The sequence below is a fragment of the Malaclemys terrapin genome, chromosome 4 (assembly GCF_027887155.1).
Source record: "Malaclemys terrapin pileata isolate rMalTer1 chromosome 4, rMalTer1.hap1, whole genome shotgun sequence".
NCBI lineage: Eukaryota > Metazoa > Chordata > Testudines > Emydidae > Malaclemys > Malaclemys terrapin.
In genome coordinates this window covers 2,780,692-2,806,924 of record NC_071508.1, presented here as the reverse complement: position 1 = coordinate 2,806,924, position 26,233 = coordinate 2,780,692, and the positions used below count along the sequence as shown (strand labels likewise).

The following is a 26,233-nucleotide window of genomic DNA, read 5'->3' as shown; positions in this document are numbered from 1 at the left end:
CAGGGGTGGGGGTGGGGGTTACGTGTGCAAAAATTCATCCCAGAGCCCAGATCGGGAAATGGGGATCTACAAAGGTCAGGTCAGGATGGGGCTGGGAGGCAGGAGATCCCAGTGCAGCATGGTCCCACCTGTAATATACCGCTGCTCCGAGGGGCTGAACGCTAAGATCACGGAGCCCTGGTTGGGAAACTGGGAGCCACGCGGCCCAGACCAGTACGGAGCCGGGACGTAGCCCATCCCAGAGCAGAACGCTCCTGCTGGGAAGCAGTCGGGTGGAATCATGGAGCAGAGGCCAGGAGAAAAGGGGGCCTGGGAGATGTGGCAGAACGGGGACGGGATTCCCGTAGCCCCTCCCCTAGAGTCATGGCCCCCCTGCCTGGCACATGTAGCCCCTGTGACTCAAGCTGTAACATCGAGCAGCGCTAGAGCCACATGTCTGAGTTTCTAGTGGCAGGAAGAGCGGTTCTGACCACAGTCTTCCCCGCGCCCCGCGCTGCAGCTGCTCGGCGCTGGGGGAGGGAGAAAATGCCTCCGACATCAGTGATTGGATTGTGGCAGGAGACCCCAGAGCTCCACGCCACGCCCGCTGTCAGGCCAGTCAGAGCTGCGTCTCCATCCAAGCCTGGATCTTTCTCATCGGAAGAGAACCCAGGGGTCCTGCCTCCCATCCACCGCCTCACCCCAAACATTAAACCTTTTTCCTTAGCACTCACTGGAGAGGTAGAAAACTTCCCTGTGAGATCTGTTCAATTGTTTCTTTCTCCCAGATCTAGACCCCAGAGATATGAAATGTTTAATGTGTTAAGAAGTTTCATCTATCTGTCCACATAACATATTTACAGATCGATCTATCTATCTATCCCCATCCACCCCCTCTATCTATCTATCTATCTATCTATCTATCTATCTATCTATCTATCTATCTATCTATCTATCCCCACACACCCCCTCTATCTATCTATCTATCCCCATCCACCCCCTCTATCTATCTATCTATCTATCTATCTATCTATCTATCTATCTATCCCCATCCACCCCCTCTATCTATCTATCTATCTATCTATCTATCTATCTATCCCCATCCACCCCCTCTATCTATCTATCTATCCCCATCCCCCCCTCTCATCTATCTATCTATCTATCCCCAACCACCCCCCTATCTATCTATCTATCTATCTATCCCCATCCCCCCCTCTCATCTATCTATCTATCTATCCCCATCCCCCCCTCTCATCTATCTATCTATCTATCTATCTACCCCCATACACCCCCTCTATCTATCTATCTATCTATCTATCTATCTATCTATCTATTCCCATACACCCCCTTTATCTATCTATCTATCTATCTATCTATCTATCTATCTATCTATCTATCTATCTACCCCCATACACCCTCGTATCTATCTATAATCTTATATGACTCTGGCTTTCTCTATACAGCATTTGTGAGTAAAACTTTTGTCGTTCCAGGGTGTGAAAAAAACAACACCCCGAACAAGAAGTTTTACTAACAAAAAGTGCCGGTGTGAACAGCTCTTAGTCAAAGAGATTTTCACATCTTCCATGTCAGCCCCTGCGATCCACAAACAGCATGTCAGGGACATAGTCCTGCCCCCCGAATCAGAGTACATGGAGGGGCACAATACCAGGCTATATCGGCCCGTCGATCTGATCGGGGGCAGGAGAGCAGGCTTGAGGGGCCCATGGGTCTAATCCAGGGTGGACTGGAGGGGGAAGGATACCGGACCAAATGGGACTATCGGTGTGATCAGGAGTGGTGGGGTTGGGGTACGGTACTGGGCTCGCTGGACCCATGGGTGTGACGCTGCAGCCCATATTTGTCATCGTAATATTAATATGATATGATTATGGCATTATTATGATGCATTTTGTACAAGATAAGTCATGTGAGGTGTCATTGGAAAATATATGATTTTCTGAATATGATTATCCTATATGGACACATGTATCATTTTTGTATCTAAATTTAGGAAATGTAGTGAGCAGAATCCCCTGATGGGAGCAGCAAAGCGGCTGCTGTGGGACTCTGGGGTTGGAGTCCCAGGGGATGAAAGGGTGGATAGAACAAAACACGGGGGAAGAGAGAGAGAGAGAAGGAAACCTCAAACCTGCTCTACAGCAACCCAGGGTCATCACCCCCCCTTACCCCCCAGTGCCCAATTTCCCCACCTCCCCCACAGCCTGCCCCACAGGGCCAGGGCATTGGGCTTGCTCTGGATTTACCCAGTGATGAGAATCCTGGGCTGATTCCATTGCTATTGATGGGGTTTCTCTGTATTTTGAGTGGGGTCCGTGAGAAACGAGGTGGTGGCCCCAGTGTGGCACTGGGGGGGCGCTGTGCTACAGGGTAGGGGCTCAGCAGCGTGTACTCCCCCACATCAGGCAGTGCTGGCCCCAATAATAGAATCATAGAATATCAGGGTTGGAAGGGACCTCAGGAGGTATCTAATCCAACCCCCTTCTCAAAGCAGGACCAATTCCCAACTAAATCATCCCAGCCAGGGCTTTGTCAAGCCTGACCGTAAAAACCTCTAAGGAAGGAGATTCCACCACCTCCCTAGGTAACCCATTCCAATGCTCCAGTGTGGCACTAGGAGGCGCTGTGCTGCAGGGTGGGGGGCTCAGCATGGGGTGCTCTCTCCAGGCACGCAGTTCTGGCCCCAGTGAATCGGGGTTTGTCTCACTGTGTGTTCCTTTTCAGCCTCTCTAGCACCTCATTCCCTGGGTCGAGACCCAGGGTAGGTGCATTTGATCCACCACAGAGGTGGAACAACTGCTGGCCACAGCTTCCTGCCGAATGGCTGTGGTTGGAGGTGTAAAAGGGGGCATGAGCTCAGCGCTGGGGGGAGCGTGATGATGGCTGAGACACTCAGAACGCAGGAGACCTTTTGTGGTGCCTTGGTCAACTTCAAAGCACGTCTCTCCCAGCAGAGACACAGACCAACCCCAGCCACCGACAGGCCCGGGAGCCGAAATACACCTCAGCCGAAATATACCGGAGGCAGGTGAGTGATGGGTGGGTCTGCTCAGACTCTGGCCAAGATTGGGAACCTCATCATGCCAGGCCCTACAAATTCCCTGACCTAGCTCAGGGACCCCATCGTGCCGGTCCCTGCACAGATGCCTACCGAGTACAGGGACCCTATCATGCTGGGCTCTGCACAGACCCTGGCGGAGATCAGGGATCCATCATGTCGGGTGCTGCTCAGTCCCTGACCGAGATCTGGGACCCCGTCACTCTGGGTGCTGCACAAACCCATCCCAACTGAGATCAGGGCCCCCTAATACTAGGAACTGCACAGATCCCCCCCCCCCCCATTGAGATTTGGGGCCCTGTCAAACCGGATGCTGCACAGACCTGAACCTAGATCATGGTCCCAAGTCCCTCTGCTCTAACTCATTTGATCTCACTCCTCTCCCAGTATGACAATAGAACACAGGAGTCCTGACCCCCTCCCACCTCCCCATTCTCTAACCCACTTCACCCCATTCCCCTGCTGCAGCGACAATAGAACCCAGGAGTCCTGACTCCCTGCCCCCCATTCTCTAACCCACTTCACCCCATTCCCCTGCTGGAGCGACAATAGAACCCAGGAGTCCTGACTCCACACACCCCCATCCTCTAATCCACTTCACCCCACTCCCCTGCCAGAGCGACCAGAGAACCCAGGAGTCCTGACTCCCTGCCCCCCATTGTCTAACCCACTTCACCCCACTCCCCTGCCAGAGCAACCAGAGAACCCAGGAGTCCTGACTCCACACACCCCCATCCTCTAACCCACTTCACCCCACTCCCCTGCCAGTGCGACAATAGAACCCAGGAGTCCTGACTCCCTGCCCCCCATCCTCTAACCCACTTCACCCCACTCCCCTGCCAGTGCGACAATAGAACCCGGAGTCCTGACTCCACACACCCCCATCCTCTAACCCACTTCACCCCACTCCCCTGCCAGTGCGACAATAGAACCCAGGAGTCCTGACTCCCTGCCCCCGACTCTCTAACCCACTTCACCCCACTCCCCTGCCAGTGCGACAATAGAACCCAGGAGTCCTGACTCCCTGCCCCCCATCCTCTAACCCACTTCACCCCACTCCCCTGCCAGAGCGACCAGAGAACCCAGGAGTCCTGACTCCCTGCCCCCCATTGTCTAACCCACTTCACCCCACTCCCCTGCCAGTGCGACAATAGAACCCGGAGTCCTGACTTCCTGCCCCCCATCCTCTAACCACTTCACCCCACTCCCCTGCCAGAGCGACAATAGAACCCAGGAGTCCTGACTCCACACACCCCCATCCTCTAACCCATTTCACCCCACTCCCCTGCCAGAGCGACCAGAGAACCCAGGAGTCCTGACTCCCTGCCCCCCATTCTCTAACCCACTTCACCCCACTCCCCTGCCAGAGCAACCAGAGAACCCAGGAGTCCTGACTCCCTGCCCCCCATTCTCTAACCCACTTCACCCCATTCCCCTGCTGGAGCGACAATAGAACCCAGGAGTCCTGACTCCACACACCCCCATCCTCTAACCCACTTCACCCCACTCCCCTGCCAGAGCGACAATAGAACCCAGGAGTCCTGACTCACTGCCCCCTATCCTCTAACCCACTTCACCCCACTCCCCTGCCAGAGCGACAATAGAACCCAGGAGTCCTGACTCACTGCCCCCTATCCTCTAACCCACTTCACCCCACTCCCCTGCCAGTGCGACAATAGAACCCAGGAGTCCTGACTCCCTGCCCCCCATCCTCTAACCACTTCACCCCACTCCCCTGCCAGTGCGACAATAGAACTCAAAAAGAACAGGAGTACTTGTGGCATCTTAGACCATGTTGCCACTCAGCTTTTGATAATTCATTGACGTAGTTGATACCTTTCATACCAGGGGCATCTTGCCATTTCAGGCTGTTTGAGTTTCTATTGGCATCAGAGCAGTGGGGCAGCAGGTGGGGACTGAGGAGCGCTGCCAGAGTGGGTCGGGGGGGAGGGAACTCTGAGGCTCGGCTTGCAGGGGCCTGGGGGCTGGGGGCTGGGGGCTGGGGGCTGGGGGCTGGGGGCTGGGCAGAACCGACCAGTCAATATTCAAGTGCATTTTTCCTGCCCGGTTCTGCTGGGGGGGAGGTCAAACATTTACTGTCCCCTCCCAGTCCGAGCCTCCTACTGTCACAGGATGCAGAGCTGTCACCCTTTGCTCTCCCACAGCCAGCATTGCTGTACAGCTCCAACCCAAGTTGAACACAATTGAAATCTACATTTAACACAGCATCCCTTGTGGTTAGTACGGGGAGGGACGCACAGAGAAGTGTGAGGTTCTCAAAGCATCTGAGGCGGAAAGAAGAGGACAGGATATCACACTAGATGGTCCCTTTAGTAAAGCTTTAGTATGGCTTTTGATGCTGTCTTGAATGACCGTCTCATAAACAAACTAGGGAAATGTAATCTAGATGGAGCTACTATAAGGTGGGTGCAGAACTGATTGGAAAATTGTTCCCAGAGAGCAGTTATCAGTGGTTCACAGTTATGCTGGAAGGACATAACAAGTGGGGTCCCGCAAGGATCAGTTCTGGGTCCAGTTTTGTTCAAAATCTTCATCAGTGATTTAGATCATGGCATAGGGAGGACACTGATAAAGTTTGTGGATGATACCAAGCTGGGAGGGATTGCAAGTGCTTTGGAGGTTAGGATTAAAATTCAAAATGCTCTGGACAAACTGGAGAAATGGTCTGAAGTCAATAGGATGAAATTCAATCAGGACAAATGCAAAGTACTCCAGATGGAACAATCAGTTGCACACACACAATGGGAAATGACTGCCTAGGAAGGAGTACTGCGGAAAGGGATCTGGGGGTCAGAGTGGACTACAAGCTAAATATGAGTCAACAGTGTAACGCTGTTGCAAAACAAGCAAACATCGTTCTGGGATGTATTAGCAGGAGTATTGGAAGCAAGACACGAGAAGTCATTCTTCCGCTCTACTCCACACTGATTAGGCCTCAACTGGAGTATTGTGTCCAGTTCTGGGTGCCACATTTCAGGAAAGATGTGGACAAATTGGAGAAAGTCAAGAGAAGAGCAACAAAAATGATTAAAGGTTTAGAAAACATGACCTATGAGGGAAGAGTGAAAAAACTGGGTTTGTTTAGTCTGGAGAAGAGAAGACCGAGAGGGGACATGAGAACAGTTTTCAAGTATGTAAAAGGTTGTTACAAGGAGGAGGGAGAAAAATTGTTCTTCTTAACCTCTGAGAATAGAACAAGAAGCAATGGGCTTAAATTGCAACAAGAGTGGTTTAGGTTGGACATTAAGAAAAACTTCCTAACTGTCAGGGTGGTTAAGCACTGGAATAAATTGTCTAGGGAGGTTGTGGAATCTCCATCACTGGGGATTTTTAAGAGCAGGTTGGACAAACACCTGATAGAGAAAGTCTAGACAATACTTAGTCCTGCCTACAGTGCAGGGGACTGGACTAGATGACCTCTCGAGGTCCCTTCCAGTTCTATGATTCTGTGATTCTATGGGTTTACTCTTGGTGGCAGGAAGGGGGCAGGATATTGGGCTAGATAGGCCCGTGGGCCTGATCCAGGGCAAAATGGATGGAGCAAGATACTGGGTTAGATGGCCCCAAGATCTGTTCCAGGGCGGTAGCATTTCCTGCTTTCTTTCCCCAGCAGCCGCAGTGTAAAGGTGGCAGCACCAGACGCTGGGGCTGATGCTGTCCATGAGACACCCCAGAAAATGACCCTCCACCGGTAGTTAAACATAACCAAATCCACCACTCAGCATGGCCACAAGGGGGCCCCAGCAGTTGTTACGGCAAGGCCAGTCACGCCGAGCGTGGCCCAAGCTCCTGCTCCTCTCGCTGGTTATAAAAGCCACCACACGGACTCTGTCCACCTGGCACCAGCCTCTAGTGGCTCCACTGAGGAATTGCAATGACCCATTATTATATTGCGCACTGTAGAGTAGACATGTGAAACTATAACTCCTCTTCGTAGTTAGTGCTGGTATTAAATTAATGGTGATATCCTATCTCCTAGAACGGGAAGGGACCCTGAAAGTTCATTGAGTCCAGCCCCCTGCCTTCACTAGCAGGACCAAATACTGATTTTTGCCCCAGATCCCTAAGTGGCCCCTTCAAGGATTGAACTCACAATCCTGGGTTTAGCAGGCCAATGCTCAAACCACTGAGCTGTCCCTCCCCCAACAGCTAAGAAATAGGGTGGGGAGGGAATTGATGCAAATTAGGTAATCTTTAGTCAAACATGCAAATGAGGCATCATGTTATTTGTGTAATGCCTCCTAGAGCCCAGACTTTTCGTAGGTGTGCAATAAAATATGGTTGATGTCGTGGGTGGTTGGTGGATGTCACTAATTCTGGATCTCTCTGTGTCTGTTCCTCTAGGGGTTTCAGAGTCCGAAGGCCCCTCCTGGGTGGGGGAACCCATGATATCAGTCATGCCCAGATTTGGTGCCTTCATCCCCCTCCTCCTCTTCCTCCTCTTCATCTTCCCTGGGGCCACCTCCAATTGTCAGACAAGCACGGAAAATGAATGCAAGAAGCACACGGCCTTCGTGCCCGGGCACAGCCTGATTGGTGAGGGCATCGATGTGACCACGATGGGTAGGAAGGGGGCCTATCTGGTTGATAGCAGCCTCTGGCAGCACGAGGACGGCACCTGCACCCTGTGCCAGAACCCACTGCAGGGAGGGCAGTGGCAGACGCTGCCGCTGGCTGCGGTGGACTGGCGGGTCCACGTCTCGTGCCGCCGGAAGCTGAGCAGCTCGGTGCAGCAGTCGGCGATGGGCATGATGGAGTCGGCAGCGTCCGCGGTGCAGAACGACTGGAAGGTGGGGCTGGACGTGCCTGTGAAGCCCAAGGTTAATGTCCAGGTGGCGCTGGCCGGATCACATTCCAAACTCGCCAGTTTCGTGGTAGACCACACGCGGATGGACAAATACAGCTTCATGAGCCACGAGGTGTCCTGCAGCTATTACAGGTGAGAGCCAGCCTGGGTCAGGAGGACTCACCTGAAATTGGGATTACAGCAACAGCACACAGTGACACAGGGCCTTTCCCATCTATGGAGCGCCAGCTCTGATCCAGGCCTAGGGTGGGAGAATGGCTTGCTCAGGGGGGCAGGGAATAGGACACAGAACCTTTCCTCTCTAGGGAACACTGGCTTCAATCCGGCCCCAGGATGGGGAACTGTTTCAGGATAATGGGGAATGGGGCACAGGACCTTTCCCCTCCAGGGGGCATCATCTCCAATCTGGTCCCAGGGCAGGGGATTGGCTAGCTAGGAAGGCAGGAAATGCTACAAGGGGTGTTTCCCCTCTCGGGGGCGCCGGCTCCTATGTGGGACTGGACAGCTATCTGGGATTTTCTTCTCATGTGTGTCAGGACAGCCGGCGACCTGTCATGGCCAGAGTGGGGGACGTCTGTCAGAACTATCAAGCAGCTGGCAGTATCCCCAGAAGGTCGTGAGGTTCGGCAGACAGGGTGGTTGCATTGACTAGGAGCCACCTGCTTAGACCTTGGCTTGTGGGTTGTCTGGGGCCTTAGGACACACAGCTAATGATCTCAGCTGACTCACCGGGCTGAACACACGTCTCACCTTGTGTCCCTGACCAGGTTCCGGGTCAGCGAGATGCCCCCGCTCACCAGCCATTTCACTCTGGCGCTGGAGAACCTCCCGGGCCAGTACGACAGCAAATCGAAGGTGGAGTACCAGCAGCTAATCAGCAACTACGGCACCCACTACATGTCCCAGCTGCAGCTGGGGGGCCGGGCGCGGGACGTGACCGCCGTGCGGGTCTGCGAAGCGGCAATGAGCAGCTTGACTGACGACGAGATCAAGGACTGCTTGAGCATGGAGGCGGCCGTGAGTATCGGAATGGGCTCGGTCAAGGGTGGGAACAGCAAGTGCGAGGAGGAGAAGAAGAAGGGGAAGGTCCAGGGGAGCTTCCATGAGACGTATCAGGAGCGCCACGTTGAGGTGGAGGGAGGAGAGAGCACGACTGACGTGCTCTTCTCAGGCAGTGATGCCAAGGTCTTCTCAGCCTGGATTGAGAGTCTCAAGGCCAGCCCCAGCCTGGTGTCCTATTCGCTGCACCCCATCCACATCCTGGTGGAGCAGGACGACCCGAAGCGAGAGGCGCTGAAGCAGGCAGTCAGTGAGTACATCCGTGAGAGGGCCCTGATGAGGAATTGCACCCAAAGCTGCCCTCCGGGGACTCAACGCAGTGCCCACGACCCCTGCTCCTGCGTCTGCCCCGGGGATGCCATGACCAACGCAATGTGCTGCTCACGGGAGCGCGGCCTGGGGAAGCTGATGGTGATAGTGAAGAAGGCCAGTGGCCTGTGGGGGGATTACTTTACCGGTACGGATGCCTTCGTCAAGGTCTTCTTTGAGAGAAGGGAGATACGGACCAGCACCATCTGGAACAACAACAATCCTGTCTGGAACGTCCCCTTGGACTTTGGTATTGTCCGCCTCACCAGCACCAGCAAGATCCGTGTCCAGGTCTGGGACGAGGACAACAAGTGGGACGATGACCTGCTGGGAAGCTGCGACATCCCGCTGGAGGCTGGGGGGCCCCACCAGAAGGATTGCTACCTGAACCACGGCCGCATCTGGTTCCAGTACAGCCTGCGCTGTGGGCCCCACCTCGGGGGCCGGAGCTGCTTCGACTATGTCTCCCAGCCACTCCAGCTGGGAACAGCCAAGGGGAAAGAGGCAGAGGCCTTCTGGTGAGCCCTTGATTGGAGAGGGGTATGGATGTGCACTGGTCACTAGCGCTCCCTGTCCCCCAGAGCATTTCCTAGTTCCTGCTCTGCTGACACTTCTGAGCTTCATGCTGTCAGTCCTGCTCGGGAATCGGTGTCTCCGATGCCCATAAGAGACTCTCTGCTCCTGTAGCCCGATATCCTCACAGCTCCCTCTGGGAAAACATCCCACCATGAACCGCCCGTTCCGGATCCATCAGACCAGTGTGTCCAATGATTCCCGCCATCCAATGTATCCATCTAATCAACAAACTAATGTATGTACCTACTGCATACCTAATCTCAACCTCTTTACCATTGTGGATTGCATATGCAGGGGAGGTTGCATTGGGGGTTGCATATGCAGCTCTCTATGTGTTATTTTGGCCACATCCACACTGCATATGTACTATCTGTACGACCCTCACGATGGGCTGCAGCTGTGGGCTGATTGGTGCACAAGTGGCCCACGGGCCACGGGTTGAGAACTACTGATCTTGTGCATCCAGTGTAACTAACCAACCAACCAACTAAGGTCTAAAGTACATCCAGCCAACCAACCAAGCTGTGTAGCCAGTGCAACAAACCAACCAATGAATGTCCTTTGTACACCCAACCAACCAGTCAGTGCAGGCAGGGCAACCAATCCACAGCCCCATATATCCAGCCATCACTGTATTTATCTGTCTAGTATATCCACTTGAAAACTGATTTTTTCTACAGGAAGGGATAAGATGCAAATCTGAGCCTTGTCCTATTGTGGCTTCAGTGATTAACCCTCTGTAGAAACCCTAAGATACTCCAGGGTGGACATGGTTCGAAGCACCCAGCAGATGGGCCGGGGTCCCGGGGGGAGGATTCATTAGGGGGCTGTTCCCTAAGTGTTGTTTCTGTTGCTTTTCACAATTACCCAGCTGCTTTGGGGATACTTCTATTATCATGAATACACAGGCTCCATCCACCAACCAGCTGGATGTTCTCTGCTCAGATGGTTAACAAAGATGATGACATATCACTCCTTCTCACTAGGCTTCAGAGTTAACGCACAGGAGAACATGCCACAGAGCTATAGATTCCAGCTGTCAGCAGGCTCAGGAAGATGGCACTGCATTGGGATCACATTTGGGAAAGGAGTCTGGTGGCACCTTAAAGACTAACAGATTTATTTGGGCATAAGCTTTCGTGAGTTAAAACCTCACTTCTTCGGATGCATCCGAAGAAGTGAGGTTTTAACTCACGAAAGCTTATGCCCAAATAAATCTGTTAGTCTTTAAGGTGCCACCAGACTCCTTGTTGTTTTTGTAGATACAGACTAACACGGCTACCCCCTGATATTTGGGAAAGGCTAATTTTCCCTAATTTGGGGATTAAAGCTTCTTCTTCTCTCACTGCTACTTGCATCTGTTGAGAGCCTAGATCAAAAGCTCGATGGTGCACCTCACTGATGGAGTGGGTGTGGTTAACTCTGAACCCTACTGACTGCAACTGAAATATCTTTGAGCAGGGGGTTGGACTAGATGACCCCCTGAGATCCCTTCCAACCTTGATATTCTATGATTCTATGATCTCCAGCCTGGAAAACTGCCATGCAGCTTTGCAGTACCACTGCAAAATGATTTGTTTCTGAGAGGATTCCAGGTCTCTGGATCTTTGCAAATGTATCTCCCTGCCTCAATAAACATGTGTGAAATAAAATTTCTAAGCAGGAAGTCCTGTCATTCTTCTAACCTCAGTGGGCTGGACCTAGATGTAGAGTAGAAATGAGCAGCTGCTTGGGAACACTAGGGGGAGCTCTGGGCTGGAGGGGAGCGAGGTGTGACAAGACAGGGGAGCTAGACAGCTGGATGAGTTTGCTGCAATGGGGAATCCGGTGTAATGTGGCTAATGGCAGTCAAAGGGAGTGGCTTCTGTTGGGGACAGAGTGGGATGGGTGGGTATGATGCTCTGTACCTCAGGGGAACACCCAGCACCTCTATGTTCATCTTTATAAAATAATTGTGTGGTATCCAATGCAAAGTTTGTCATGTTGGGTGTCTTTGGAAGGCTTATGATGCTCTGCGCATGGTTGCTATAGTGATGTTATAGTAATTGTTACAGTAATGTTATCGTAAGATTATAGGTTGTAATTTCATGTATATCGTTATGAGGCAGAAAATGTATCCTCATGGCTTAAAGCAAGCCCAGGCAAAAACTCTCCAAGAGCAGAGAGGCAGTTCACACCTCATCAGGGCATGGATGGGAGAAACCCAGCCCAGCCTCACAGGAACAAAGGACACTGGCCTAGGCAACAACAAAATAATTTCTTAGGGCATGGCTACACTTGCAGATGTAGAGCGCTGGGAGTTAAACCAGCCCTTGGAGACTTCAGCAGGGAAAGCGCTGCAGTGTGTTCACACTGACAGCTGCCAGCGCACTGGTGTGGCCACATTTGCGGCACTTGCAGCGGCACTGGGAGCGGTGCATTATGGGCAGCTATCCCACAGAGCCCCTCTTCCCATTCTGGCACTGTGGCTTTTGGGAAGGGGAGGAGGTGCAGGGTATTCTGGGTCCTGTCCCAAGGCCCCGTAATGCATCGCTTCGCATCCCAGCAATACCTGTGCTTCAGTCCACATTTGGCGCCATCCTTCAACGGTTTTTGTACTGCACGCTCTGTCTTCCCTTTCGGTCTGCGGGAATGGAGCCCAAACTACTGAGGAATATGCTGATGGGTCTCGCCAGCACGTCACGAATTGCAGTGAAGTTACTCCTTAAGCTACAAACTGACAGCAAGGAGTCCAAGGATGATGTCGACTCACATAACGCATTCGACATGAGATTGCTTGTGGCAGTCACAGACATGCTCACCACCGTGGAACTCCGCTTTTGGGCTCGGGAAACAAGCACTGAGTGATGAGATCACATCGTCATGCAAGTCTGGGATGACGAGCAGTGGCTGCAGAACTTTCAGATGAGAAAAGCCACTTTCATGGGACTGTGTGATGACCTTGCCCCCACCCTGCGGAGCAAGGACACGAGATTGAGAGCTGCCCTTTCGGTGGAGAAGCAGGTGTCTATTGCAATCTGGAAGCTGGCAACTCCAGACAGCTACCGATCGGTCGCTAACCAGTTTGGAGTGGGAAAGTCGACCGTTGGACTCATGTTGATGCAAGTTTTCAGGGCCACTAATCACATCCTGCTCAGAAAAACTGTGACTCTGGGGAACGTGCGTGACATTGTGGATGGCTTTGCACAAGTGGGTTTCCGTAACTGTGGAGGGGTGATAGATGGCACGCCTATTCCCATTCTGGCACCAGACCACCTAGCCTCCGAGTACATTAATCAGAAGGGGCACTTCCGGATCACCGGGAGCATTTCACAGGCTGGCCCGGAAAGGTGCATGACGCACGCATCTTTCGAAACACAGGCCTGTTCAGGAAACTGCAAGCCGGGACTTTCTTCCCAGACCAGAAGATCACCATAGGGGAAGTCAAAATGCCCATTGTGATCCTTGGAGACACGGCTTACCCTTTAATGCCATGGCTCATGAAACTGTAAACAGGGAGCCTTGACAGCAGCAAGGAGTCGGTGCAGAATGACTGTGGAGTGTGCTTTTGGTTGTATAAAGACCCGCTGGCGCTGTGTGTATGGGAAGCTGGACCGTGCCGATGACAACATCCCCACGGTTATATCCGCGTGCTGTTTGCTGTACCTTCCATAACATTTGTGAAGGGAAGGGTGAAAGATTCACTCAGACATGGACCTCAGAGGTTCAACACCTGGAGGCTGAATTTGAACAACCAGAGAGCAGGTCTATTAGAGGGGCCCAGCGCAGGGCTGCAAGGATTAGGGATGTGTTGAGGGAGCAATTTGAGGCTGAAAGCCACCACTAATGTTTGGTGCCCTGCATGGGAGTGAAGTGCAGTGGTTCCAATGTTAATAGGAATCTGTGTTTGCTACGTACGATGCACTGACCTACAGTGCCTGTTACTTTCATGGGCTACGGTATCTTTTACTTAATGCAATATTGGCTAGTGTCATTCAGTCGTGAGTAGCTGGGAGCAGCCAGAATGTGTGTGTGAACAGCCCAGGAGTGGGAGTTCTCACAGCAGAGCAGAGTAAGGCTGGCTCCCAGAGTCAAGGATTGGAGTGACCTAGCAGATCACCTGTCCAGATAACACCAGAGGGAAACACCACACTGGGAAAGAGATACAGGGAGATGGGCGGTGTTATTAGGGGTTCTTAATATCTCCCAGCTAATATTTGCAATACACTGCTATTGCCAATGGATCCAGGAGGGGATAGGAGGAATTTTCCTTCTTAGGGGATTCAGCTCTGATCTGGCCCTAAAGCAGGGGGATTGGCTGGCTCAGGAGGCTGGGGAATGGGACATGGGGCCTTTTCCCTCTAGGGGGCGCTGGTTCTGATCTTGCCCATGACTCTGATCTGGCCCTAGAGCAGGAGGATTGGCTGGCTACGTGGGCTGGGGAATTAGAGTAATAGTTCTCCTCTAATGGTGCAGCTCCGATTCCCTCCAGCAGGTGGCAGCCTGGACTCGTGCAGCCCCCAAACACTTGATCCGCTAAAATGCATCTTGCAGGTCAGTTCTGACAGAGCATGGAAGGTGTTTTCTGGGGGGTGGCTGGCTGAGCTCCTGACCTGCCCCTGGAATGAAGGCTGGGATCCTGGTGCAGAGGCTGAGAGATGGGGAGCCTCCGGAGAGCAGGGGGGAATGTGGTTGTGATGCATGTGTGATGGGTTAGGTCACAGAGACCCCCTTGGGACTGGCACTTGATGTGCTGAGACTACCTGTGAGCCCGATTTCTCTACCAGCTTGGGACTTAAGAACCCTGTCTTGTTGAGCCAGATACGCTAATCTACTTCAGCACAGACCCAGGGTCTCAACCACGAGCCCCAAAACTGCAGACTTAAATGAAAATGGCTTAGCCAGTGCTCCTGTCTCTAGAACCGAGATGCCCAGCTCCCAATGGGATCCAAACCCCAAATACATCCGTTTTACTCTGTATAAAGCTTATACAGTGTAAACTCATAAATTGTCTGCCCTCTATAACACTGTTTGCTCCCCAGGTATTAATTACTTACTCTGGGTTAATTAATAAGCAAAATGTGACTTTATTAAGTATAAAAAGTAGGATTTAAGTGGTTCCAAGTAATAACAGACAGAACAAAGTAAATTATCAAGCAAAATAAAACAAAACATGCAAGTCTAAGCCTAATACATTAACAAACAGATTACAGATAAAATCTCACCCCCAGAGATGTTCCAATAAGCTTCTTTCACAGACTGGACTTCTTCCTAGTCTGGGTCCAGCAATCACTCACACCCCCGTAGTTACTGTCCGTTGTTCCAGTTTCTTTCAGGCATCTCTTGTGGGTGGAGAGGCCATCTCTTGAGCCAGCTGAAGAAAAAATGGAGGAATTTCTACGGCCTTTTATATTCTTCCTCTTATGGCCGGAAACCCCTTGTCCTCCTGTGAAAATCACAGCAACAAGACAGAGTTTGTAGCCACCTGGGCAAATCACATGTCCATGAATGATTCAGCCTTTTGCAGGCCAATGCCATTGGTTACATGTTGGTTTGAACGTTCCCAGGAAAGCTCAGATGTGGATTGGCATCTCCCAAAGTCCATTGTCAGTTAACTGTTTCTGGATTGGGCACTGTCAGGGTTCCCTCCCAACTCTGAACTCTGGGGTACAGATGTGGGGACCTGCATGAAAGACCCCCTAAGTTTATATTCCACCTTCTTAGGTTAAAAACTTCCCCAAGGCACAAATTCCTTTCCTTGTCCTTGGACGGTATTGCTGCCACCACCAACTGATTTAAACAAACATTCAGGGAGGGGTCACTTGGAGCCCTATCTCCCCCAAAATATCCCCCCAAGCTCCTTCACCCCCTTTCCTGGGGGGTGGGGCTTGAGAATAATATAACAACCGATAGGTTAACAAGGTGAGCACAGACCAAATCCCTGGTTTTTAGGACACTGAAAATCAATCAGGTTCTTAAAAGAAGAATTTTATTTTAAAAAAAGTAAAAGAATCACACCTGCAAAATCAGGATGGAAGATAACTTTACAGGGTAAATAAAAAGATTTAAAACACAAGGATTTCCCTTTAGGCTCGACTTCAAAGTTACAAAAACAGGAATAAAATTACCTCTTAACATAGGGAAAATCCACAAGCTAAAACAAAAGTTAATCTAATGCATTTCCTTGCTATTACTTACAACTTCTGTAATTTTTAGATGTATCAGATCAGGATCTTTTTAGGAGCTGGTTTACCTGCTTGGTCTCTCTCTTTGTCCCAAGAGGGAACAAAATAAAGAGCACAAACAAAACCTCCCCTCCCCCGATTTAAAAGTATCTTCTTTCTCCATTGGTCCTTCTGGTCTGGTGCCAACTAGGTTAATTGAACTGATTAACCCTTTAAAGGTAAGTGATTCTGTACCTCTGGCCAGGAGGAATTTATGTTCCTGCATACATAAAGGTTGTTACCCTTCCCTTTATATTTATGACAGGCACTTACTTAGAGTAGTCCTTTCTCAAGAAGCTGACCAAATGCTTCCCTGAGGCTACTTAGAATCAAACACATTGAGATACAAGTGCATAGCCAATATTTGTAACTTCAAATACAAAAATGATACACACATGCAGACAGCATAATCATAACCAGCAAACTACATCCTTTCCATGGACACCTGACTTGACCTCCTCTGTACAAGACCTGGTCCAACCACAGGACTCTGGTTGCAACAATGATCTATAGGGTCACAGTTCATGCCAATAATATCACAGCATGGTGGACTGGAGAGGATCTTTCCATAGCCTCCTCCCGCCCCACCACACACCCAGTGGTTTCAGAGCAAGCCCCTGAAGAGTACATGGCCCTAGCTGGCACGCCCGCTTCCATCTCACTGTCCCCTGGCCTCAGCCCTTCCCCATTCCCCTGGGGCTAGGAGAGGCAGAGCATGAATCAGCTAGATGCTGCAGCGTCCTGGGAAGGAGAGCGGGATGGGCACAAGTGGGAGCCCCATGGCAGGTGGTGGAGCCGAGATGAAGGGGGGGGATCAGGACACGGTGATGCCAATGAGTCACAGGGGCCAACACAGGTGTCTTGTAGTGTTGCTTTTCTCATAGAACCGAGGGCCAGTGGTGGTGGTGGTGCGGCGGTGCAAAAATTCATCTCATCTTATTGAGTGGGTTCCCCCCCCCCCGCTAAGCCCACCAGCTTCCCTGCAGCATTTTGCCCCCTTTCCTTTTGCTGCCTGCCCCGCCCTCCCCTTGCTGCCATTTTGCTTCCCTCCCCGCTTCTGACTTGGCCCATTAGGAGTTTTTGGTTACTTTGCCTGCCCCTCCCCAGCCCCTGAGTATTTGTTGGTTTCCCAGTCCCGCTCTCACCCCTGCGGTTGCTCTCGGTGCTTTACCCGCTCCCGGTATGGCTGCCGCCTCTGCGGGGCCGCCTCCAGTGACACTGTGGTGCCACCAATGGGGTAGCACCCAAAGGCAGGCCCCGGGGCACCCACCTGCACCGAGTGTGAGGAGGCTTCACCTTGACCTACAATCTGCGTAAGCACAAGTGGCTCCACCCCGGCCTGTGCCCCTTCCCCTGCCCTGAGTGCAGCAAGGGCTTCTCCGACTGCGCCAACCTGCGCCCCACACCCCCTCTAGGCTGTGCGGCTCTGTGTGCTGCTGGGGCCCCTCCTCTCTCTAGGGGGGTGGTTCTCTGCACCACTGGGGCCCCTCGCCCCTCTTTGGGGGCCTGGCTCTGTGTGCCACTAGGGCCCACCCCCTCTGGCACCTCCCCACGTTGCCATGGCCCTCTGATTCCCCTCAGGCTCCTTGCTCCTTGCTCCTGCTGGAGGGAAGTGGAGCAGTCTGTGAGAGCAATTCATTGATTCCCTGCTGTGCAGTGGTGTAGAGGTGCAGGGGGGGCTGGACGGGATTGTCGGGCTTCAGGTTTGGACTTAACAGTTAAGGGAAGCTCATGGTAACCACCGGCCTAAGTTTCTTTGTAAACCAGGCTCGGGCTGATGCTGTGAAAAGAATATGAAATAAAGACTTCTTTTTGTAGCCTGGGGGCTTCTGTGATTCCCCCCCTCCCAGAGACGGGAGAGAACCCAGGAGTCCTGGCTCCCAACCCTGCTACTCTATCCCACTAGACTCTATCCTACTCCCATCTCATAGCACGGGCCAGAAAGTAGGAGTCCTGTTCCCCGGGGCTGGACCTGGGGTGGCCTATTTCCCTGAAATGGGCAGACTCACACTCACCCGCCCCCCTCAGCTGCCTGCTTAAGCCCCTCCCCTTCCTGAACCGCATGGGAGGTGGCTGTATGATCCCATGCCACACCCCCTCGCAGACAAAGTGTGGCTGTGTGATACCCTCATCAGAGCATGATTCCCATGCCCTGGTGCTCCTCAACCTTTCTGGGGCTCTTCCCAGAGGCTCCTCCTCTCCTGGGGTCATGTTTCTAGACTTGAAGGCAGTGTCTCTCTCATCTCTGGTGTCCCTTCCATCCAACTCCAGTCCTGGGTGTGTGGGTCTGTGCTCCCAGGGATGGTGGGACTCCACTTCCATAGCTGCCCCCTCTCCCCAAGAGGGCACGGTGTTTGCTGCTCCTGGGCCCCTCCTCCAAGGGGTGTAACTCTGAATTCTACTGGACCCTCCCCAATTTATTTCCCATGTCTCTGTACTGCCCCCTGTGACTGGATCCCCAGGGTAGAAACTCAAATTGGTGCACCGTGGTGCCCGCTTAACTTGCGAACCTGGGTTATCTCTTACAATGCTTTGCCGGTGACAAGCAGCCAACCCCTCCAGGGGCTGAGTTCACTCTGCCAACAACAGGCAAGGAGACACCCAGCTAAATTGCTTGAATGCTTCAATTATACACAGACAGACATCAGCAAATCACCCCAGCCTTGCACCCCAGAAATGTACCATTTTACTAAGCTCAAGACCTTCTCTTGAACAGTGCAAGCTCATTAATTAGTTTGCCACTTTGTCAAAGCAAAGTGAACATGCACCAGGCTTTGTAGCCTGAGCCGATTCCCCAAGCCCTCTCGGTAAACTCACTGGTAAGGATAAAACACTAAAGTTAGTTTATTAACTGCAGAAAGAGATTTTAGTTGATTACAAGTGATAAACCCAGAGGTCAAAGTTGGTTACACAAGACATAAACAGAGAATCGCAGTCTAAATTGCTTAGCCAGTTAAACTTAGAAGATTTGAATTCAAGAACTTTTCACACCCCACTGGGTGACAGTTGACAGTTCTCTATACACAGGCTGGATTCCCCTCTCAGCCTGGGACCAAGCTCCCCCGTTCAAAGTCTTTGTCTTCCCAACGATGTTGAGATGCGGGAGGAGAGAAGCCAAGTGGCAATGTCACTGGCATTCTGGATTCTTTCTGATTGGCCATCAACAGGGGTCTGGCCCATCCTGATGTAAACGTGTCTTGTTTCTTGCACCTTTGTTGTCACTGAAAGACTGGCTGTGAGCATTTCCCACTTACCACATATTTCAGAAGCAAACATATTTCAATACTTGATAACTTCACCTACAATGATAGCACTCACCATTCAACAGGTTATTAATGTTCAACAGATCAAGACTTCTTAAATGATACCGCACAAGCCATGCACTGTACAAAACATTTTGATCCAACAAAGGGGTGGAACAATTGCTGACCACAGCTTCCTGCCCAATGGCTGTGGCTGTAGGTGCAAATGGGGGCAGGAGCTCAGCGCTGGGGGGAGCGTGATGACGGCTGAGACACTGAGAACACAGGAGACCTCGTGCGGTGCCTTGGTCAACTTCAAAGTGCATCTCTCCCAGCAGAGACACAGCCCAGCCTGGGACGCCGACAGACCTCAGGGCCAAAATATTCCTCAGCCGAAATATACCTCCGCTCGGTTCCTGAGGCAGGTGAGTGATGGGTGGGTCTGCTCAAACCCCAGCTGATATTGGGAAACTCATTGCACACAGGCCCTGCACAGACTGCGACTGAGATCAGGGACCCCATCGCGCCGGGTGCTGCACAAACCCCGGCGGAGATTGAGGACCCCATCTCTGGGTGCTGCACAAACCCATCCCAACTGATATCGGGGGTCCCCTAATGTGGGGTACTGCATGGACCCACCCATTGAGATTGGGGGCCCTGTCACGCCGGGTGCTGCACAGACCTCAACCAAGATTATAGTCCCCAGTCCATCCTGCTCTAACCCACTTCACCCCATTCCCATGCTACAGTGACAATAGAACCCAGGAGTCCTGACTCCCTGCCCCCCATCCTCTAATCCACTTTACCCCACTCCCCTGCCAGTACAACAATAGAACCCAGGAGTCCTGACTCCCTGCCCCTGACTCTCTAACCCACTTCACCCCACTCCCCTGCCAGTGTGACAATAGAACCCAGGAGTCCTGACTCCCTGCCCCCCATCCTCTAACCCACTTCACCCCACTCCCCTGCCAGTGCAACAATAGAACCCAGGAGTCCTGACTCCACACACCCCCATCCTCTAACCCACTTCACCCCACTCCCCTGCCAGTGTAATAGAACCCAGGAGTCCTGACTCCCTGCCCCCGACTCACTAACCCACTTCACCCCATTCCCCTGCCAGAGTGACAATAGAACCCAGGAGTCCTGACTCCCTGCCCCCCATCCTCTAACCCACTTCACCCCACTCCCCCACCAGAGCGATAATAGAACCCGGAGTCCTGACTCGCAAACCAGTGCTCCAGCCACTAGACCACGTTGCCACTCAGCTTAATTTACATAGTTGATACCTTTCATATCAGGGGCATCTTGAAATTTCAGGCTGTTTAATTTTCTATTGGCAACAAAGCAGAGGGGCAGCAGGTGGGGATTGAGGAGCGCTGCCAGAGTGGGTCGGGGGGGAGGGAACCCTGAGGCTCGGCTTGCAGGGGCCTGGGGGCTGGAGGCTGGGCAGAACCGACCAGTCAATATTCAAGTGCATTTTTCCTGCCTGGTTCTGCTGGGGTGAGGTCAAACATTTACTGTCCCCTCCCAGTCCGAGCCTCCTACTGTCACAGGATGCAGAGCTGTCACCCTTTGCTCTCCCACAGCCAGCATTGCTGTACAGCTCCAACCCAAGTGGAACACAATTCAAATCTACATTTAACACAGCATCCCTTGTGGTTAGTACGAGGCGGGACACAGAGAGAAGGGGGAGGTGGTCAAAGCATCTGGGGCGGAAGGAAGGGGACAGGCTACCAGAGTAGATGGGCCCATGGGTCTGTTCTCGGGTGGCAGGGAGGGGGCAGGATATGGGTGGAGATGAGCCCAAGGGCCTTTTCCGGGCAGTAGGTTTCCTGCCGTCTTTCCCCAGCAGTCGCAGTGTAAAGGTGGCAGTGCCAGACACTGGGGCTGATGCTGACCATGAGAAACCCCAGAAAATGACCCTCCATCAGTGGTTAAAAATAACCAAATCCACCACTCAGTGTGGCCACAAGGGGGCCCCAGCAGTGTCTACGGCAAGCCCAGTCATGTCTAGCGTGGCCCAAGCTCCCTCTGCTCTCACTGGCTATAAAAGCCACCACTTGCAAACCACAGGTTGTGTGGCTTTCCACTGCCCCCTAGTGGCCACACCCAGTCACTGAATTGGCTCACTAATTACAAGCCACGGACTCTGTCCACATAGCACCGCCCTCTAGTGGCCCCATTCAGGAACTGCAATGACCCATTATTGCATGCTGTAGAGTGGCCATGTGAAACTATATCTCCTCCTCGTAGTTAGTGCCGATATTACAACATCTAGAAAACAAGGAGGGGAATGAATTGATGCAAATTGGATAATCTGTAGTCAAACGTGCAAATGAGGCATCACGTCATTTGTGTAAAGCCTCCAGGTTTCCTAGAGCCAAGAGTTTTCTTAGGTGTGCAATAAAACATGGCTGATGTCGTAGGTGATAGATGGATGGCTCTGCTTCTAGAATAGAGATAACCTATGGATAACCTGCCACTGCATTGTCACTAATTCTGAATCTCTCTGTGTCTCTCCCTCTAGGGCCTTCAGAGGCCGAAGACCCCTCCTGGGAGGGGGAACCCATGATATCAGTCATGTCCAGATTTGGTGCCTTCATCCCCCTCCTCCTCTTCCTCCTCTTCATCTTCCCTGGGGCCACCTCCAATTGTCACACAAGAACGGAAAATGAATGCAAGAAGCACACGGCCTTCGTTCCCGGGCACAGCCTGATTGGTGAGGGCATTGATGTGACCACGATGGGCAGGAAGGGGGCCTATCTGGTTGACAGCAGCCTCTGGCAGCACGAGGACGGCACCTGCACCCTGTGCCGGAACCGACTTCAGGGAGGGCAGTGGCAGAGGCTGCCGCTGGCTGCGGTGGACTGGCGGGTCCGCGTCTCGTGCCGCCGGAAGCTGAGCAGCTCAGTGCAGCAGTCGGCGATGGCCATGATGGAGTCGGCAGCGTCCGCGGTGCAGAACGATTGGAAGGTGGGGCTGGACGTGCCTGTGAAGCCCAAGGTTAATGTCCAGGTGGAGCTGGCCGGATCACATTCCAAACTGGCCAGTTTCCTGGTAGACCACACGCGGATGGACAAATACAGCTTTGCGAGCCACGAGGTGTCCTGCAGCTATTACAGGTGAGAGCCAGCCTGGGTCAGGAGGACTCACCTGAAATTGGGATTACAGCAACACCACACAGATATACAGGGCCTTTCCCTCTAGAAGGTGCTGGTTCTGATCCAGGCCAAGAACAAGGGGACTGGCAGGCTCGGGGGGAGGGAGGGTAGGGACATAGAGTCTTTCCTGTCTCATAGACTCATAGACTCATAGACTTTAAGGTCAGAAGGGACCATTATGATCATCTGGTCTGACCCCCTGCATGCTGCAGGCCGCAAGACCCTTCCCTGGACTCTGCCGTTGAAGTCCCCAATCCTGTGTTTTAGTGACTTCAATCGGCTGAGACCCTCCTGCTAGTGATCCCTGCCCCATGCTGCGGAGGAAGGCGAAAAACCTCCAGAGGCTCAGCCAATCTACCCTGGAGGAAAATTCCTTCCCGACCCCAAATATGGCGATCAGTAATACCCCGAGCATATAGGCAAGAGTCTCTAGACTGACCCTTTTTGGCCATTATGCTATTCATGTACCATTGCTTGGTTTTCCTTGGCTACTATGTTTTACCATTAAACCATTCCCTCCATAAACTTATCCAACTTAATCTTAAAACCAGACAGGTCCGTCGCCCCCACCGTTTCCCTCGGAAGGCCGTTCCAATATTTCACCCCTCTGACGGTCAGAAACCTTCGTCTAATTTCAAGCCTGAACTTCCCCCCGGCCAGTTTGTATCCATTCGTTCTCGTGTCCACATTAGTACTAAGCTGGAATAATTCTTCTCCCTCCCTTGTATTAACCCCTCTGATATATTTGAAGATAGAAATCATATCCCCCCTCAGCCTTCGCTTTGTCAGACTAAACAACCCAAGCTCCTCTAGTCTCCTTTCATACGACAGGTGGGGCTGGGGAGAGGTTATCCCATTAAATGCCCCCTTACTGGGATCAGGCAGCAGTATAGCACCCTATACACTACCCCTAGATCAGGGGTAGGCAAACTACGGCCTGCGGGCCATTTTAAGCCGGCCTTCAAGCTCCCACTGGGGAGCAGGGTCTCTGCTAGGGGGGAGCCGGCTTCAATCTGGTCCCCGGGTGGGGGATTGGCTGGCTAGGAAGGGAGCAGGGAATGGGACAAGGAGTCCTTCCCCTCTAGAAGGCGCCGGCTCCCACCTGGAGCCGGACAGCTATGGGGGATGTTCTTGTCCTGTGTGTCAGGACAGCCCGGAGACCTGCCATGGCCAGAGCGGGGGACGTCTGTCAGAACTATCAAGCAGCTGGCAGTATCCCCAGAAGGTCGTGAGGTTCAGCAGACTAGGTGGCTGCTTTGAGTAGGAGCCACCTGCTTAGATCGGTGCTTGTGGGTTGTCTGGGGCCTTAGGACGCACAGCTAATGACCTCAGCTGACTCACCGGGCTGAACACACTCCTCACCTTGTGTCCCTGACCAGGTTCCGGGTCAGCCAGACGCCCCCGCTCACCAGCCATTTCACTCTGGCGCTGGAGAACCTCCCGGGCCAGTACGACAGCAAATCAAAGGTGGAGTACCAGCAGCTAATCAGCAACTACGGCACCCACTACATGTCCCAGCTGCAGCTGGGGGGCCGGGCGCGGGACGTGACGGCCGTGCGGGTCTGCGAAGCGGCAATGAGCAGCTTGACCGACGACGAGATCAAGGACTGCTTGAGCGTGGAGGCGTCTGTGAGTATCGGAATGGGCTCGGTCAAAGGTGGGTACAGCAAGTGCGAGGAGGAGAAGAAGAAGGGGAAGGTCCAGGGGAGCTTCCATGAGACGTATCGGGAGCGCCACGTGGAGGTGGAGGGAGGAGAGAGCACGACTGACATGCTCTTCTCCAGCAGTGATGCCAAGGTCTTCTCGGCCTGGATTGAGAGCCTCAAAGCCAGCCCTGGCCTGGTGTCCTATTCGCTGCACCCCATCCACATCCTGGTGGAGCAGGACGACCCCAAGCGGGAGGCGCTGAGGCAGGCAGTCAGTGAGTACATCCGTGAGAGGGCCCTGTGGAGGAATTGCACCCGAAGCTGCCCTCCGGGGACTCAACGCAGCACCCACGACCCCTGCTCCTGCGTCTGCCCCGGGGATGCCATAACCAACACCATGTGCTGCTCGCGGGAGCGCGGCCTGGGGAAGCTGATGGTGACAGTGAAGAAGGCCAGTGGCCTGTGGGGGGATTACTTTAGCGCTACAGATGCCTTTGTCAAGGTTTTATTTGAGAGAAGGGAGAGCCAGACCAACACCATCCGGGACAACAACAATCCCGTCTGGAATGTCCAGTTGGACTTCGGTACCGTCCACCTCACCAGCACCAGCAAGATCCGTGTCCAGGTCTGGGACAAAGACCCGTTGACAGTTGAAAAGCTGGGAAGCTGCGACATCCCGCTGGAGGCTGGGGAACCTCACCAGAAGGATTGCTACCTTAAACATGGCCGCATCTGGTTCCAGTACAGCCTGCGCTGTGGGCTCCACCTCGGGGGTCGAAGCTGCTTGGACTATGTCTCCCAGCCACCCCAGCAGAGCGCAGCCAAGGGGAAAGAGGCGGAGACCTTTTGGTGAGCCCCTTAGATAGGGACTCACAAAGGGGCATGGGTGTGCATTGGTCACTAGCGCTCCCTGTCCCCAGAGCGTTTCCTAGTTTCCGCTTTGCTGATGATGCTGAGCTTCATACTGTCACTCCTGCTCGGGAATCGGTGTCTCCTAAGCCACTAGAGACTGTCTGCTCCTGTGAGCCCATCATCCTCACAGCTCCCTCTGGGAAAACATCCCACCACAAACCGTCCATTCCAGATCCATCAGACCAGTGTGTCCCATGATTCCAGTCATGCAATGTATCCATCCAACCAATAAACCAAGGTATGTACCTACTGCATCCAACCTATCCGGCTCCCACATGCAGCCAACTGCCAGCCAGCCAACCAACCAACCAACCAACCAACCAACCAATTGTTGCATTTATTTTATCCAACATATTTGGCCAGCAAACCACCAGCCAATGAGTGTATCCAGTGCATCCAAACAACCAATACATTTTATCTAGCGCATCCAATGTAAAAAGCCAGCCAACCACCCAACCAACCAACGAATGTGTTCAGGCTGTCCAATGTAACCAGCCACCAACAAATGTATCCAGCCAACCTTCCAACCAATTCAACCAATGTATCCAATTAATTCAATATATCCCTCCAGCCAACCAATCACCGTATGTATCTAGTGCATCTGGTGGATCCAACCAACTAATGTCTTAGGTACATCAAACCAACACGTGTAGCCAGTACAACCAACCAACCAATGAATGTCAAGTACATCCAGTCAACCCATATGTGCTGGCAGTGCAACTCATCCACCACCCCACGTATCCATCCACCCACTGTAATTACCTGTCTAGTGCACCCAGCTGAAAAGAGATCATGAGGAGGAAAGCTCCGCCCCTGTCCTATTGTGGCATCAGGGATTAACCCTCTGCAGAAACCTGAAGATATTCCAGCGATGGGCAAGTTCTAAACACCCAGCAGATGGGCTGGGCTCCTGGAGGGAAGATTCCTTAGGGGGCTGTTCCCTAGCAGTCATTTCTCTTGCTTTCCACAATTACCTACCAGCTTTGGGGTTAATTATCTCATCCTGAATGTGCAGGCCCCACCCACCAACCAGCTGAATGTTCCATGCTCAGATGATCAGCAGTGATGCTGATATATCATTTGCCATGGGTAGGAATCAGAGTTAAACCAAGGACGTCATGCCACAAGGCTGTTGATTCCCCCTGTCAGCAAGCTCAGGGAGAGGGCACTGCATTGTGGTCACATTGGGAAGGGTATATTCCCCTAATTTGGGGGTTAAAGCATCTTCCTGGTTCACCC

At 52.6% G+C, this 26,233-nt stretch overlaps 2 pseudogenes; both read left to right on the top strand.

Annotated features, from left to right (window-relative positions):
- The first annotated feature begins 2,820 nt into the window (after positions 1-2,820).
- On the top strand, positions 2,821-9,776 carry LOC128837326 (perforin-1-like; annotated as a pseudogene).
- A 9,741-nt stretch (positions 9,777-19,517) lies between these two features.
- LOC128837241 (perforin-1-like) lies at positions 19,518-24,935 on the top strand (annotated as a pseudogene).
- The last annotated feature ends 1,298 nt before the right edge of the window (positions 24,936-26,233 follow it).